Below are 18,340 nucleotides of genomic sequence, written 5' to 3'. Positions count from 1 at the left end.
AGGGCGAGCCCTCCAGCACACACCGTGGCAGAGCCTAGACGGGGGTCCTGGCCGCCTGGGATACAGCCCTGGGACAGCCTGGGCCTCCCCTGCCCATTTCCCCGTGCACTGAACAGAGGGCAGCTTCTGGGCTGCCACCTGCAAACGACCCTGGCCACCCTGGCGATCCGTGCTGCCCGGTCACCCGCTGAGCAATCGAGCTGAGCCTGCTGGAGAGCCAAGGCAAAGCAGGAACCCCAACAGGCGGGTTCCCCCAGCCTCTCGGCCTCACACCCACGCCCCCTCTGCTCCTACGACCCCTGTCCTCACCCGCTTTGCTCCCCAGGGGTCAGCGCAGCAGTGGCACAGAAATCCAAGGAGGTCGCCCAAGTCTATGGGTGGGGAGGTCGGGGTGGCCCCAGAAGGACCACACCGTGCAGTGGCTGTCACCCCGTGAGGTCCCCTTTCCTGCTGGCAGCCCCTGCTGCCAGCAATGCCTCGGGGACCCCATGGCAGAGTCAGGCTAGACCCTGACCCCAAAGGAAAACCTAGATGAGAGGGAAACAGAGACAGAGGCACAGAGAGGGAAGGACAGAGACAGAGGGAGGCCGGGAGAAAGCAGGTGAGCAGAGAAGCAGAATAAAGAGAGCGTGGGCAGGCGTGGGCCACGGGGGCAGGCTTTTCCTTGTTTTCTCTCTGATGGCTTGAAAGTTCCTTTCAAATGATTCATTCTCCTCCCTCTCCAGAGGGCAGCTGCCAGGATGCCACGTGCCTCGAAATGTCAGGAGAGAAGTGAGTCCTGCACTCAGCTGACCCTGCAGGGCCCTTCAGGGGCGACCGCCGGGCCCAGTGTCCACTGGGTAACCACTTCTGGTCAGCAGGTGACCTGCAGTCACAGCACACCCAGTTAGGAAGGTGTCAGGGAAGAGGTCTCCCCGCAAAGGCAGACTCAGGCCTGGAGTACCCGTCACGACTCTCGCAGCCCCTCCCTGAGGTCCCAGGGTCCAGAGCTCACAGCTGGCACACGGGACCGTGGTGAAGGCCTTGAGGAGGAATAAGTTCCCCACTCACAGGCAGAAGTGGAGGGAAATGTCCAGATGGCCAGATTGGGCCTTGCATTAGCTTGACCCAGTCTTGACCATTCACGCGTCCACTTCTGGAGTAACCTCGTGTGACAAGTCCCCCAGCCTCTCGTGACATCTGTGTGGAGAATGGCAATGCCTGTCCCACCGGGTTGTGCTGATATGATCAGAGAACGATCATTTGTGCGAGGACGTTTTATCTGGTGGCTGGAAGTTACTCAAGAAAGCAGAGAGCTAGGTGTGCGGTGGCGGAGAGGAGGCATACTGGAGGTCTGGGGGCTCGGTTGGGGGTCAGGAGCTGAAGCTCCTAGTTGGAGAGGTGGTGCATTCAAGGCACCAAACCAGAAAGACACCTGGATGCTGACAGATCCCACAGACACAGAGGGAGGGCTCCGCAGAGGCCACGCCTTCACAAGCCGACGCGTGAAAGGACAGATTCTTGGAGTGGCCTTTGCCCACTTAACAAACTTGTTTTAAAGAACAGCCTTTCTGATGATAATCACTGAATTTTAACACCTTCCTCTTCCGCCTTTGACCAAAATTTCAGTGCTTTGCATGGAAAACTTTCAGGGTTTACTCATTTCTTTCTAATCCTTTGTAAAGCCATTTTCTGTCTTGCCAGTATTTTAGCATCTTAAGGACCCTTTCCCCAATTTTACTGTCTACTGATTTACCAAAAAAAAAAAAAGAAAAAAGAAAAAATTTCTAGCTTTTTATAATGTTTCCAGCAATAGGTTTGGAATGTCTTCAGCAGATCCGGTTTTCGCTGACCCGTCCTTGTTTCCAGGGCTGTCAGGTTGCTGCTTCTGCCCCCTGCGGCTGTGGTTGGACGGGGTTGCGGGGTGGAGGGGGAGCGGAGGACCCCCAGGTGCTGATCGCAGAGAAAGGAGAGGCCGCAGCGCAAGGCGAGCGTCTGAGGCCGGAAGGAGGGAGGGCTGCGCGTCTGAGGGAGGGGGACTGTGGGAGCCAGCGTCCCCCGCCCAGGGCAGTCAGTCCCTCCCACGCCGGGTTGGGATGACTCCTGTGCCCCAAAGGAAGTTGCAGAACTGACGGTGCAGCTGCTCCGCCTTGCTCTGTTTCCACCCTGCTCCCCCTGGCCCAGCCCGACGGCGTGCGCGGGACACCCGAGCGGTCCTGGGGAGAGGTGCGAGCGGGGAGGACCCGAGACCTCCTGCCAGCGGCCACGGAGGGAGGGTCTGCATCAGTCTCAGCCTGTGGATCCATCGTGATGTTTCCAGCTGGAACGCCTGGGGCGCTCACCTGGGCCCCCCTACTTCCGGGAGGCCCCGCAGACATTCCCCCATGGAGCCCGCGGTGAGGCTGGCCCGGCCCTTGTGGCTCTCGTGACCGCAGGAGCCCCGTCGGCCTCAGCCAGCTGGGCACTCGGAAGGAGGGTCACGACTCTCGGGTCCTGGAGGAGACGTGGCACGCCCGGGCCACACATCGAGGTCTTGTGGGGCAGGGAGGGAGAGAATCTGGGGTTCTGCCTTTATGAGGGTCCAGGGTGGGGTGCCTAGGGTTTTGCTGGTTCTCTCTTTATGGGTGAGTTTAAAACATAAGAGCAGGAATTACAGCACAGGAAGGGGAAAGCAGGCTTAATTTTATCTTTTATCTTTTTTTAATCTGGGTCACCCTGGCTTTCTAGTAGGGGAGCTTAATGGGTGGGGTGGCGGGCCCTTTCGCTAGCAGTGAAGCTGGGAAGGTGTTTATTCGAGATGGGTGTCTGAAGTGGAGGCCTCGGCAGTCAACTTAGCGTCGAGCCACTTACGTTACCATCAGAAAAGCTAATTGTCAGGCGCTTGCGCTGCAGGGAGCCTGCTGGGATATAGCTGCTCTCCCGGGTCCGCAGATGACAAGTCATCCAAGAGACCCCAAGCCAGAGCCACCAGCCTCACCCACGCTGAATTCCTGACCCAGAGGAGCCCTGTGAGATCATCCATGGTCACGTTCCTCTAGGCTGTGACATTTGGGGATAATTGGTTATGTAGACGGAGGAGGAGGAGGCCAACAGCAGGGGCAGGAGGCTGAAGCCCAGATCCCAGGAGCCTGTCCCCGCCCCCGGGGGCCTCTCGGGCACCAAAGCTTCTGGAATGGATCCCTGTAAGCTTCATAAGCAGGTAGAAGGAACAGGTATTTTGTAAGTTGGGACATATGACAAATTGGTCATTATGGCAATGATCCTTAGATGAACTGACTTTCAGTGCATTGATTTTCTGTGAATAGCCTAGAGCTGGGATACCTAGTGTGCTTAGACTTTGGAATCTTAGAACCAGGGTTTTAGAGAGCCTTTCCATTGAAATGTGCTAAGGTGGGGCTTCTTACGAATGAGTAATATTAAGGTAGTTCGTAGCTGAGTTACAAGCCTTGGAGACAAATCACCTCTCTCTCTGTCTCTCCCCCTCCTCCTCCCCCTCCTCCCCTCCTCCTCCCCTTCCTCCTCCTCCCCCTCCCCTCCTCCTCCTCCTCCCCCTCCTCCTCCTCCCCCTCCTCCTCCTCCTCCCTCTCCTCCTCCCTCTCCTCCCCTCCTCCTCCCCTCCCCCTCCTCCTTCCCCCCCCCCGCTCCTCCTCCCCCCCCTTCCCTCTCTCTCTGTCTCTGTCTCTCTCTCCATGTATCTGGGTCATTGTAAAAAAAGGTAATCAATTCCCTATCCAGAGGTGACAGTACTTCTACTTTCGGCTTTCTGGTAATCTGTGATTATGTTTGGGAATAAAGTCGCCTCTACAGGATGATGGTAAGAATGTAATTTACAGGTAGGCTAAAAAGAAATAGAATTCATAAATAACATCTCCACAGATGCTTTAAAAATGACTTTTCCACTCTCCCAACGATGTGGTGCCTACTTCCTCTTGTAAACACCTAGGATTGCCAGCGAGCGAGCCAGCTGCCACCGCTATGAAAGGTTTCTGAGAAGCACAGTCTGAGAACTCCAGGTTCACCCACTGCAGGAGGGGTGAACCCCGGCCCTCGGTCCCGCGGCTTGCGGTCGCCACGTGAGGCCTGCTCGATGGCAGTGCCCCCCCATCTCTGAAGTGTACAGTGGTGAGCGTGCAGTGTTGGCTGCCAGGAGCAGGGCCGCCCCACTGGCCTGGGGGTCTGGGGGGAAGAGCAGCAAGCTGAGAACTGCGTTACAGGAGGAGGACCATCTGCGACAGCTCAGGGATCAGCTCTGCGACGTCTTCAGGAACTGCAGGCTGGGCGCCGTGTCTGACTGCAGCCCCGGTGGGTCTGTAGCATTAGGTTTGTAAATTCTCTGTTTCCATCTTCCCCGATCTCCTTGAGGGCAGGGCCATGGCCCAGTTGTCCTGGCATCCCCGCCCAGCACCCAGCCCAGGGCTGGCACGAGGATGGGACTCACGGGTGACTGCTGAGCTGATCGGAGGGGTTAACTCATGGCTCCAGGACGGAAGGCAGAGCTGGGGGATGGAGGGACCACTGGGGCTGCCCCGGCCTGGTTGACGGCCGGGGACGGCGGCGCTGGGTGGTGGCTCCGAGTGATGAGACTTGTGGAAGCGCCAGGCACGGGCAGGTGTAAAATCCACACCTGCCCCTGTCCCGAGTCAGGTGGAGGCTTCCCGGGGGCCCTCCCGCTCACGACAGGGTCACTGGGGGCTGGGGGAGCCCTGCTTCGTGAAATCACGGGGGCCTCTGCCTCAAACACATTTCCAGTAGGATGCTCCCAGGCCTTTCCTCCCTTGAATCCCAATAAAGGAGTTGTCTGTGCTGCAAAATGCACGCCTGGTGTTTAACACGCCATCTCCTGCAGCCTGTGAACCAGCCAGTCAAGACGCCCACTGACAGGTGCCTGGCAGCTGGGGGTGCCTCCCTCCTGAGCTGAGGACCGGATGCAGGGAGAGGACAGACGGAAGGAAAGGACCGGCACGCGGGGTAGCGCTCAGTCCACTCTCTCCCTCTCTGCCTGTCTGTCACCGTCCCTGTCTATGCTGCTCCTTTAACACTTTCCCCCATGTCTGCCTAACTTCCCTCTCTCCTGCCTGCCTGCCTGCCTGCCTGCCTGCCTGCCTTCCTTCCTTCCCTCCTTCCTTCCTTCCTTCTTTCCTTCCTTCCTTCCTTCCTTCCTTCCTTCCTTCCTTCCTTCCTTCCTTTCCTTCCTTCCTTCCTTCCCTCCTTCTTTCCTTCCTTCCCTCCTTCCTTCCTTCCTTCCCTCCTTCCTTCCTGTCTGCTTCTCTGCCTTCCTTTCTCGTCTCAGGAGCAAACTTTATGTCTAGTCATTCTCTTCATTTCATAGCCCACTCTCTCCACCAGTCCCTGAGTTTTCATTCTATTTTATTATTTTTATAATACATTTATATGCCATCCTCATATCCTCCCCTCCCCTCAGAAAGGACCTATTCTAAAAGGCTTAATATACGTCCTCAAGTAAGTAATGATCCCTGAATATATGGGATTATTCCATATGTACGCATATTTCTAGGTACAATCATTTTCTTTCATTAGATACACAGACCTGCACAGTTTGGTGCACTCTTGATGAATGTGTGCATCAGCATAATCACCCCTTCAAGATGTGGTGGACAACATCCTCTTCTCCCCAGAAAGTCCCTTCATGTCCCTTTCTAGTCATCCCCACCCTCCAGAGGCGCCAGTGTTGTGATTTCTACTCCTCACATTAGCTTCCTCTTCTGAAAGTGGAATCACTCAGTGTCTGGTCCGCTACATCTGGCTGCCTTCATGCAACATAATGTTTTTAGAGTCACGCCTGCAGTTCACTCCCTCGCTTTGCTGAGCTGTGTCCCATCATGTGAGTGCATGGACTTTATCCATCCATCAGTTGGCAAACGTTTGGGTTCACTCCACATTTGGCTATTACGAATGAAGCTGCTATGAACGTTTGTGCACGTCTTTACATGGGCATATGTTCTCCGTTCTTTTGGATAAATACCCAGCAGTGGGATCGCTGGGTCACTGGGGAAATGCATGGTCAACTGTATAAGCTGCTTCCAAATCGGGTGCCGCTGGACACCGCCAGCAATGCTGACGTATATCCACTTTAGCGGGTGTGTGGGAACATCTCACTGCAGTTTTACTTGACATCCCCTGAGGGCTTATGATGTTGGTTATCTTTAATGTGTTTATAGGCTATTTGCATGTCTTCTTCTATAAAGAGTCTAGATCCTTTGCCCATTTTAAAAATTGGGCTGTTTATATTTTTATTGAATATTTTTAGTTCTATACATATTTTAGATTTCTGTACTATAAATATTTTCTCCTACTCCGTAACTTACCTTTTCATTTTCCTGATGATGTCTTGACAAGCAGACAGTTCTTATTTTAATGAAGTCTATTGTATCAGGATTTTGTTGTGTATTGCTTTATGGTTGGTGTTTTTTTTTTGTATGACCTAAGAAAATGTTGCTTATGTTCACCAAGGTTCCAGAAGGTATTCTCCTCTATTTTCTTCCGGAAGATTTCTATTTTAATCTTTTGTGTTTAAATCTATGACCCCTCTTAGTTAGTTTTTATGTGTAGTATGAGGTAAGGATTGAGGTTCATTTTTCTTTCCATACAGTTGTTCCAGCACCATTTGGTGAAAAGACTTTTCTTTCCCCCACTGAATTTCCTCGAAGCTTGTGTTTATAATTTACATTAATAGCCTTGTACTACAGTTTCCGTTGTTTCTTCATTTTTCTTAACACAATGTTTGTAAGATCCGCCCGCATTGCTATAGTCAGTCATTTATTTGTCATCCATTCATTCATTCAATCATTCAATAAATGGTGGAGAGAACAGAAAATGTCTCTATTCTCATGAAGTTTATAATCTAACGAGGCTATCGACCAAAGTAAATAAATATATATAGTCAGTAAGAGCCATAAGGAAAAATAAAGCAAGATGAACAGAAAGAGGGTTTTTGATATTGAGTTGTATGAGCTGTTTATAGGTTTGGGATATTAACCCCTTATGGGTCACATCATTTGCAAATATTTTCTCCCATTCAGTAGGTTATCTTTTCATTCTGTTGACGGTTTCCCTTGCTGTGCAGAAGCTTTTAAGTTTCATTAGGTCCCATTTGCTTATTTTAGCTTTTGTTTCCTTTGCCTGAGGAGACAGATTCCCAAAAATATTGCTATGAGTTATGTCAAACTCTTAGGTTTTCTTCTAGGATAATCTTTTATTTTTAAATAGATTATTTATAGTTGTTTTATACTTTGTTTCAGATAATCCCAGTGTCTGAAGTCTTTGGGGTATAACTCTATTTGGGGGGAATTCCCTGGCGGCCCCGTGGTTAGGACTGCACACTTTCACTGCCGAGGATCCAGGTTCAATCCCTGGTTGGGGAACTAGATCCCCCAAGTGGTGTGGCGTGGCCAAAAGAAAAGAATAATAATAATAAAATAAATCTATTTTGGGTTATTCCCTCTGACTCTCATTTAGGGAAGCTTGCTTCCTCATTATTTTAATATATCCATATATTCAGGATATATTAAAATAATGTTGCAGGGCTTGGGCTCCATCAGAAATCAAGCAATTAGAAGTCCCCACCCCATGGAGCTTACATCCTAATGTGGGCAACCTTCATTTCCACTGAGGTCACTTGATTCAATGCTTCATTTGTTGAGGGCAGACGTACAGGCTAGACTTACTTGCTTAGGGATTTGACATGGTACTTTAAAACATTTAAAAATTTATTGAGCCTCAAGATGTTTTCCATGGGAAGTTTTCCAGGATGTCTAGTCTGCAGTACTCCTGGAAGCAGTCAAATATTCTCTTTTTTAAACCCAGTAACTTCATTTGGTTCTCATTATTTCACCTTCATAGCTTGAGTATCATTGCTCAGATACTTGAAGATATGTATAAGCTTATTTAAATGTTTTGCTCTGTTTGGTCTGTTAATTCTTATTTGTCTGGTGTAATTTGTTCAGCTTATGATGTGACTTTATGGTATTTGCATTCTTTAAATATCTCATTATTTGTTCCTCTGAGCTCATATTTCCTTGGTTCTGTCAAAGCTAATAATTGCCCCTCCTACCATAAATAATTAGAAAATTGGAAAACAAATGGGCATCATTAGAAAATCTACAAACAACAAATTCTGAAGAGGGTGAGGAGAAAAGAGAACCCTCTTGCACTGTTGGTGGGAATGTAAATTGATACAGCCACTATGGAGAACAGTATGGAGGTTCCTTAAAAAACTAAAAATAGAATTACCATATGACCCAGCAATCCCACTACTGGGCATTTATACCCAGAGAAAACCATAATTCAAAGAGACACATGCACCCCAATGTTCACTGCAGCACTATTTACAATAGCCAGGACATGGAAGCAACATAAGTGTCCATTGACAGATGAATAGATAAAGAAGATGTGGTACATATATACAATGGAATATTACTCAGCCATAAAAAGGAACGAAATTGGGTCCTTTGTAGAGACGTGGATGGACCTAGAGTCTGTCATACAGAGTGAAGTAAGTCAGAAAGAGAAAAACAAACATCGTATATTAACACATATATGTGGAACCTAGAAAAATGGTACAGATGAACTGGTTTGCAAGGCAGAAATAGAGACACAGGTGTAGAGAACAAACGTATGGGCACCAAGGGGGGAAGCAGGGGTGGGGATGGGATGAGTTGGGAGATTGGGATTGACATGTATACACTAATACGTATAAAATAGATAACTAATAAGAACCTGCTGTATAAAAAAAATAAAATTCAAAAAACAAAAAAGAAACAAAAAAAAATTGGAAAACAAATATACTAAACAAGTGTTTTCAAACATTGGACAGCAGGCAGCACAAGACTGGGACCCTCGAGAGAAGGAAACAGTGAAGTGAGTCCTACAGTTGAACCAGCTCATGGCTCTAAGCTCGAGTGCAGGAGCCCAGCAGCCTCACTGAGTGGAGATGGAGGTCAGGATTTGGGGAGGAAGAGGCAGCTAGAATTGGCTGGACTCGTGGCCATAGAGGAACAAGAGGTCCAGAGGGCAGAGGAGTCCCCTGGAGTCTTTTACTGAATAGTGACCAGAGCCTCCATCGCACCAGCGAAGGAACCCCTGGAGAGCAATAGGCTGAACAATCCCTGGAGTTCTTACAGGGCCGGGAGTTCACAATCCACCAATCGCGAGAGACCTTATAAGACAGAGGGCACTGGACAGAGTTCTCAGCAGGGCCACACCTCTGCAGCTAGGCTAAGCGAGCCCTAGAATAAAGGTTGCTCTGGGTTCACCCTAGGAAACCGGGAAAGCAAGCCCGTAAAGGATCAGTCTGCTCTGCAAGCAACTCAACAACAAGCCAGGACACAGACCAACACCTTCTAAAGGAACGCAGCAAAATCCAGCCTTCATCAACCTAAAATTCTTGCTGTTCGACACTTCAAATTTGTTTATAACTTGTATCAATCAACCTTTCTTGAAATCATACATCTTGAGTTAAAAGTCAATGAGACTAATTCTCTCTGCTAGAATCTGATCAATACATAGGAAATTTAGAGAGATTGGGTGCCAGAATACTCAGCACAACACCTGTATATTTTAGTGGCATACATCCCAGAAACTATGAACACATTCTAAAGCAGTGTTTCTCAATCATTTTTTTCATTATCATCCCCCTAAGGAGCCCTTTCAAAAACTTTTTTATAATTGTTCCATCCCCATGAAATTTTAATACCACTGTTACACTGACCCCTTTTTATGTACCAGTGTGTGTGTGTTGTGTGTGTGTGTGTGTGTGTGTGTGTGTATTTATTTAATAGATTAAAATTTTTCTGCCCCCTTGGGGTCAGTATCATCTCCACTGAGACCGTATGTGGTTTATTCCTTCAGTCACTTCAAACATTGAAAGTAGCACCTTTACGGTTATTTGCCTGCATTGCTATCTTCTAGCAACAATAAATTAGGAATTAAAGAAAATAATTTAAAACCTTTCTAGTAGCATCCAAAAACATGAGATATTTAGGGATAAGTCTGACAAAAGATGTTGAAAATTTGGACAATGAAAACTAGAAAACATTGCTGAGAGAAATTAAAGATATAATTTCAATGGAGATATACACCATGATCACCCATAAGAAGGCTTCAATTCTATTATGCTATCAATTCTCCCCAGATCAATATATGGATTTGATTTCATTCCAATCAAAAGTCCAGCAAATTTTTTAGTAGAAATCAGCAGTCTATTTCTAAAATACATATGAAAAATAAAAAATCTACAATAGAGAAAACAATTTTGAGAAAGAACAAAGTTGGGAGACTTATACTGCCTAATTTTAAGACTTTCTACAGGGCTTCCCTAGTGGCGCAGTGGTTGAGAATCCACCTGCCAATGCAGGGGACACGGGTTCAAACCCTGGTCTGGGAAGATCCCACATGCCAAGGAGCAACTAAGCCCGTGGGCCACAACTACTGAGCCTGCGCTCTAGAGCCCGCGAGCCACAACTACTGAAGCCCATGCGCCTAGAGCCCGTGCTCCGCAACAAGAGAAGCCACTGCATTGAGAAGCCGACGCACCGCAACAAAGAGTAGCCTCCACTCGCCGCAGCTAGAGAAAGCCCGCGTGCAGCAATGAAGACCCAAAGCAGCCAAAAATAAATAAGTAAAGATTTATATTTAAAAAAAAAAAAAGACTTACTACAAAGCTACAATAATCAAGACATTGTGGTAATTGTGTGAGGATAAACATATATATATCAGTGGAACAGAATAGAGAATCAAAAATAGACCACACCCATATGGTCAACTGCTTTTTGGCAAAGCTGCCAAGGTATTTCAATAGGGAGAGGAGAGTTTTTCCAACAAATGGTGCTGGAATAACTGGACATCCATATGGAAAAACATGGGCCTCGACACTTACACCGTATAAAAAATTAACCCCAAATGGATCATATACCCAACTGTGAAAGCTAAAACTATAGAATTTCATGACAAAAATCTTTGCCATCTTGAATTAGGCAGAGAATTCTTAGACATGACCCAGAAAAAGAACAAATGTAAAAGAAAAAAATGATAAATTGGACTTCATTAAACTCAACAACTTTGAATCTTTGACACTGTTAAGAAAATAAAAAGACTGAGAGAACATATACATAATAAAGTACGAGTATTCAGAATATATAAAGAATTCTTGCAACTCAATAATAAGACAACACAGTTAAAAAAATGGGGAAAATATTTGAACAGTGCCTTCACCAAACAAGATACACAATGTCAAAAACACACAAAAAAGGATGCTCAACATTAGATCACTAGTCACAAGAGAAATGCACATTAAAACCACAGAGAGGACTTCCCTGGGGGGCACAGTGGTTAAGAATCCACCTGCCAATGCAGGGGACACATGTTCGATCCTTGGTCCGGGAAGATCCCACATGCCGCGGAGCAACTAAGCCATGTGCCCCAACTACTGAGCCCATGTGTCACAGCTACTGAAGCCCACGCGCCTAGAGCCCATGCTCCACAACAAGAGAAGCCACCGCAATAAGAAGCCCACGCACTGCAAAGAAGAGTAGTCCCTGCTCGCCACAACTAGAGAAAGCCCACGTGCAATGAAGACCCAACACAGCCGAAAAATAAATAAAATTTTTTTTAAAAACCCACAAAGATACTAATGTACACTATTAGAATATCTGAAGTTAAAAAAAAAAGAAAAAAACCCTGAGCAAGTGCAATACCAAGTGTTGACTAGGATGTGGAGCAACTGGAACTCTCAAACGTTGCTGCTGACACTGCAAAATTGTACAGTCACTGTCGGAAGTCCTCTGGCAGTTTTTTAAAATAAAGTTAAACCTCTATGTTCCATATGATCCAGCATTCTGGCTCCTAGGTATTAACCCCCCAAAAGGGAAAAGTTGTACATAAGTGCTTATAACAGCTTTCTCACAGCCAAAATTTATAAACAACTCCAAAGTCTGTCAACTGAATGGCTAGTCAAATTTTGGTGCATCTGTACAACACAAGACCCCTCAGCAATTAAAAGAAACAAACGACCAATCCACTCAGTGACATGGAAGAATCTCAAAAGCATCATGCTCAGTGAAAGAAGCCAGACCCCAAAGAAGCCATATCATATGATCCTATTTATATGAAATTGTAGAATTCTAGAAAAGGCAAAACTATAAAGGTAGAGAGCAGAACTAGCTTTGGGGGCTGGGGGCCAAGGGGGAGTGGGGGGCGGGATAGGGGAATTATGTAAAGGGTCACTGATGAGCTTTGTGAAGTGATGAAATGATTCCATATCTTGACTGTATTGGTGGTTACACAAATATACCGATTTGTCAAAACTTCAGTAAATTTCATTTTATGTAAATTAAATAAAGCTGATTTTTTTAAAAAGCTAGGGCCCTAGCTTTTGTGCTGCTTCCTAAACTTAGGAATGAGTGGTAGGGGGAGGGTCTGGAAGGATCTTCCGGGGTTACAATGTGGGTTCAACAGCCCCTGCCCGCTGTTTGCCGCAGGTCAACCTGCGGGGGGTTGGGGAGCACTTCCGTCTTCCAAGATCCGCCCCGCGGAAGGGTGGCAGGCAGGAGGGGGGACAAGGAGGGCTTGGAGGTGGGCGGGGTCCTGCTCCTTCTCCCACTGTCGGCCCTCCTTCGCCCTGCCAGGCTCCGGGATGTCGCATTCTATCTTCTCACCTTTGACTGGCTCTAAGCTGCTGTTATCGTTCTTACTCCCCATCTCCCCCCGCCCCCCAATAAAAGTGGGAGTGATGCTGGAGAAAAGAAGGGGCGGGGCATAACGCGGAAGCTTTCCACAACGCACCTGCGCCGCCGGCTCTCCCGCTCTGGTTCCCAGGGCACCGGTTCTGTCTTCCCAGAGGTAGCTCACAATTCTTGCTCTCAATTCCGGGAACCATCAGCTATCTTCTGGCTTCTAGGGTAGAGTTCCAGGGGGAGAGCCAGCCACCTGGGCTCGTCCGTGATCACTGCAGTCAGCAAATTTCAGGCTAATTTTTGGCCTTGAATCTTCTTGTTTGGATAAAACCTGGATTTGGATTACACCTGTATGAAACAGTCACCGGTGGCTCTGCGGGAAGTCGAGGTGGGGTTGGGTCTCCGAGTGCTGCCCCAGGGGCAGAGCTCAGAAAAGTCGAGAAAGGAGAAGGAGGCACCCGGGCCCAGAGGAGAGTGGGATGAAAGGCGCGGCGACAGAGAGGGTTGCCATGCGCCTGGGGCAACAGGAGCGTTTGGCAGAGCAAAGGATGGTGATGAAGTTGGGAAGGCGGGGCGGGGTCAGTTCAGGGGCTTTAATGACAGGTAGGAACGCTGGCTGCTCAGAGCAAGAGCAGAGCCTACAGCTGATGGGGTTCACCTCCCCCTTTTACAGCTGAGGAGACAAGGCCCAGGACAGTCAGGGGCTGACCCGTGTCACGGTGGGTTAGTGGCAGACGTGACCCCAGAATTCTGTTCTCCTGACACTCAGACCAGCACTGATGACAGCAAGGCCTTCTCATGGTGTGCAGACAAGAAGTACCAAATTTTTCTGAAAACGTCTATCAGCGGAGGAAGGAATATGAAGTGATCAGATCATGGGAAAATGACATCGCAGTTGGGTCTTTGAAGCCAACTGGGTAAAAGAGCCTTCTCCGATCAAGTGGATTCACCCACTGCCTCACCAATAAATTCTTGCACAAGCTTCAAGAGTGGGGAGTCAACTTGGTCACGTCCCCAAGCAGGCTGCTTCCTGCCTCAAAAACAGGTGAGCAAGCGTCCAGCCAGGTAAGCACTTTGGCCCTGAAATATACAAACACTGGCTCGACCTCTGGTCTCCGTTTCTCACTGTCAGGTTTGGTTGATGTGCAAAGAGCACACTTTCCACCAGTTTGGCCATCGATTAATTGCTCTGGTGGAAAACTTTCGAGAAGTCCTCTTGCCCTGTGCCTCTAGTCTCTGGCCATTATGTTTTTTAGGTCACAAAGACAGAGAGAGCTTTAGAGATTGTTTTTCATTCTCAAGCTGGGAGCCAAGTATCTTATCCTATTAATTGTTCTGAAACATTTCATTCTGCCCTTTCTCTTCCAATACAACAACTTTTTGTCACAAACCACTCCATGTGGCCTGCAGAAATTAGGCACCAAATTCCCAGCTTGGCCATTCATGTCAAACAAGAGACCGTTAGTAGACTTCGATTAACTGAATGCTCCTGGAATAGGTCAAGAATGCCGACTGGGTCTCTGCGGGTCTGCTGCAGAAATGAGTCTGGAGATGGAACAGTCCATGTCTTGATTCCGAGCCAGACATCTTTGGAATGACCACGGTGGGCAGTCAGCTTCTCAGCTTCGTGAACAAACGCACCTCCATTATCTACTCATCGATCTGCTATCAGAGGTCTAATGTTGACTGTTTCAAACCTTTGGACTGACTGGAGAAATCAAAATGAAATTTATCTTGGAGTCAGCATGTATGAACGGTGTGTGTGCCTGGGTGCACGTGCACTAGGTTTATTAGGTTAAAAAAAAAAAAGAGCCCCCAAACCCTTTGTTACGATATGCTCATACATGTCTCCCCACCACACACAACGCACTTTTCCCCAATACGAAACATGAAAATATAGTGTCTGTCACCCTGGAAGTGTATGGTGGAAAGAAAATGGACACTCTAGTTAAGATAATCAGCACAGATGACTACTTTTCTAAATGCTTGTGAGGTTTTCGCATTCCTTCCATCTAATTCAGTATCAGAGTTCACGGCACATCCTAGTTCCCTCTGGTACAGAAGCACCTCAATTCTTGAAAAATTCTGCTTCCTTCAAGACTGCTTATCTGCTGCAATAATTACCGATAAGTCTCTCAGCATGAGGAATGGTGCGGCTGCAGGGCTCTGAGATGGCAGAGGGCGGTCGGCTCCTCTGCATTCATCTTGATAACCTTCATCACTGCGTAAACAGTGAGACACGTTATCATGATTCATGCTCAAGTCGCTTCCCAGCTCAGCACTGATTCCAGAGAAATCCTCCCTAATAAACTGCTTTATTAGGGCTGAAAGGCGACAGCAAGAAAATGTCAAAAGACCAGGACAGTCTGGACTTGGCGAGGTGGTGATGGATCACTGTGTGATCAGACACACGGAGCGGCGGATGTAAACATCCTGCTGAGAACGGGTCACTGACAGCGCTTTTAATTATGCTTATCGGACTCCGTGTTAACCTGAGTTAGCAGACACCAGACTCAGAGGGGAAATTCCAGATCTGTGTTGCGAGTACTTCCTGTTTTAACATCCTAAAACTTACAAGAATTAAATCAGCGTGTCCCTGGAGGGCTACTGAAAGGTTGGGGTTAGCGAGTTGCTCTAAAAATATCTGAGCATGAATGGGATCATATTCCCAGACAAGTCCAGACTTCTCTCCTCTCTGCCCAGTAGGAAGAAAATCCTCAGCGTAGGAAAATGATTCTCAGGCTGGCACCTGGGCAAATCTGTGATTGCCAAGCTGTTTCTAGCGAACCACTTTCCCTCCTGGGAGAGAGGTAATGTCCAGATGCCAGAGATGGGACCAGAGCCTATGAGACGTGCCTGTCTGTTCCAAGCCCAGAGGAAGCCAGACCCTCCCAAGGTTCCTCTCCCTTCAGGACTGCATCGGTTCTCACTGTATGGGGTTATTTTTAAACACTGGTGTAAAATGTACTATGGCCCAGCTGCTCACCATCACGACCAACATAAGGTCAATTTTATACAGTTGCTCTTTCTTGAAGAGCCAATGTTAAGTGACCCAAAAGGCCAATTTTTCCCACTAATAAAGGTATTTGTTCTAGGAAAGCTGCCATTGTGCTGTGAAACTTCTGTGTCCCTGTTTTACTAATGCAAACTTTGAACCTTGAAAATATTGGTGGATTTAATTTTCATACTTTCGGGGCTCGGATTACAAGGTACCGGCATGGCTCAATTATGTCTGAGCCTGGATAAGTCAACTCCACTGAGAAGCCCCAAATCGTGCAGAGCCCAGGTTTAGCCAACCACACTTCTTTTCAATGTGGTTTGAAACCTTTCAAATGGTAAGAATGTTCATCTCACCCCTGAAATAGTCAAGGGAAAAGCTATTGCAAAATAGGACGGCGAGGAAGGGAGGGATCCCGCCCAGACCAGGGAGCCAGACTCCCCTGGGTTCACGTCCAAGTCCTGCCACTCACTGGCTTAGCTGAGCACGTGCCTCCGTCTTGTCCTCTCTGGGTGGGGCGGGAACTTTGCAGGACTGCTGTGAAAACTGGACAAATCGCATACGTAAAGCTTCTTAGAAAGGGCTGCCTGGCGTCTGCCTTTAGCATCGTTACAAATGCAGAAGCTCTTTTTTGTTCGTTGACCCTCACCAAGTTCCTGTGAAGAAAGGCTCATTTTACAGATGAGGAAACTGAGGCTTAGAAAGCTTAAATAAAGGACTCAGGGCGACAGAATCAAGAGGAAAGAGCCGGGTGTGTTTGCTGCAAAGCCCCATCTGCAGTAGGTGTTCTACTTCGCTTCTTTTCTGAGCTGAGCAATGTTTATTTCCAGTGCTTTGCATGATCTCTTCTCTCTCCTTCCTTTCATCCCTTCTTTGTTTTCTCCCTTTCTCCTTTCTTCCCACAGAATATTTTTAGCATCTCCCGTGGGTAGAATGCCCTCTTGATCCTCAGGAAACAGTTACACATCATTAAAACGTGGCTGAAAGCTTTCAACTGGCTTTTCCTTGGGGCTCATTCAGTGCCCCAAGGCACCGTCAGAAACTCGGAAGTCACGAGTCCATTCACCCGCCCCCAAACGAAGTTGTCCCAACTCCCTCATCTAAAAGTGGGCCTCCTGTCTTCCAGAAGACACCCGCCTCTGGTTTGGTTCACCCCCAAAGGAGTGTATTTTTTCAAGGAGACACGAAACCCTGCAGGGTTTTCAGCAGCTCAAAGACACTGTATGTTCCGGAATTCCCGCGGACAGTACTGATGTCTGGGTCATTTTATTCTTTTTGGGAAAGAGAATGCATGAAATGTGAGCCCAAAGGTGATTTTTAAAGACGTGTGTAACTGCTGCGTTTCCTTAAAAAAGAAAAAAGAATGAATGGATAAACAACAAGTTCCTACTGTATAGCACAGGTAACTATATTCAATATCCTGGGATAAAGCATAATGGAAAGGAATATTAAAAAGAATATATACATATGTACATGTATACCTGAGTCACTTTGCTGTACAGCAGAAATTAACACAACCTTGTAAGTCAACTCTACTTCAATAAAAAAGAAAAAGAGGAAGAACATGAAAAGTAACCCCACCGCAGAATAGGCTCGGGGTGGAATCACGTCCCCGTGTGATCGGCACGGTTCCTTCAGCGCCCACGCTGCCCCGAGATCTCCGCACGCAGGCCCTGGATGTCAGTGTAGCCGCAGTGGACTCGGCTCGCCTGGTCTTGCTAGCACGCTGTGAGCGTGGGGCCGTGTGCGTTTCCTCCCAGCGTGGGGACCTGCAGGGACTGGGCTTGGAGTAGAAACCCCCTGGTTCTCACGGCAGCAGGGCTGCCTGGACACGCTGTGTTGACGGGAAGACAGCACTCCCGGCCGAGGGGGTTACCGAGCCCCTTCTGCGATGTCGCTGCCGCTCGGAGCTCTTGAATAACAATGGCAGATGCTGGCTGACTCAGGCCCCCCGGGATTCCAGCAGGGCGGCGGGGCTGAAACCAGAGGAAGCCAGTGGCAACCAGCACCTCTCACCCTGGCCCTGCTCCTGCGCTGCTGTGTGGACAGACGCGGGGCTGGTTTTTCATGAACAAACGCCATCCTTGGGGGTTTTGGAGCTGCTGGTCATCCTGAAGGTTCTCGCCTCCCTCCCACGCGGAGCCCCAGCAGATGCCCAGCAGGAAATGGGGGCTCTGAGCAGGCAGCCGTGCCCAGGGACCGGCCAAGCGATCGGGGGGCTCAGAACGGCCTCAGGAACCTCGGACAGAGCGCAGGGTCAGTGATGATGAAGATGGTCTATCCTGACCCTTCTGTTTCCCTGAGGAAGAGCCTGGCCTGGCAGCTTGTTCTCCTTCCTTGTCCCGCCAACAACCTGAACTTGTTTCAGGATGCTCCATGCTGGACCAGATGGGTTTTAAATGTAATGGGTGTCAAAAAGGAAACGGATTGAAAATTCTTCTGCTGAATGGGGAGGAGGACAGGGAGAGGCTTTTAAAATGCATCTCCAGAGACTCAAGGACAAACGTGTGGACAGGTGGCCTGCCAATCCCACCCATGAGGTCGAGAGGTCACTGTCACCCCCAGGCTCCACCCAGAGGTCACTGTCACCCCCAGGCTCCACCCAGAAACCTTCCTGAAAACCCCAAATCTGTGAAACACTGGCTCTCACGTCTGCTGCACAGGGCATCACCTG

The sequence above is a fragment of the Balaenoptera physalus genome (assembly GCF_965194825.1).
Source record: "Balaenoptera physalus genome assembly, chromosome: 11".
Taxonomy (NCBI): domain Eukaryota; kingdom Metazoa; phylum Chordata; class Mammalia; order Artiodactyla; family Balaenopteridae; genus Balaenoptera; species Balaenoptera physalus.
The sequence above is the reverse complement of the archived record's forward strand: the minus strand, read 5'-3'. Positions refer to the sequence as shown.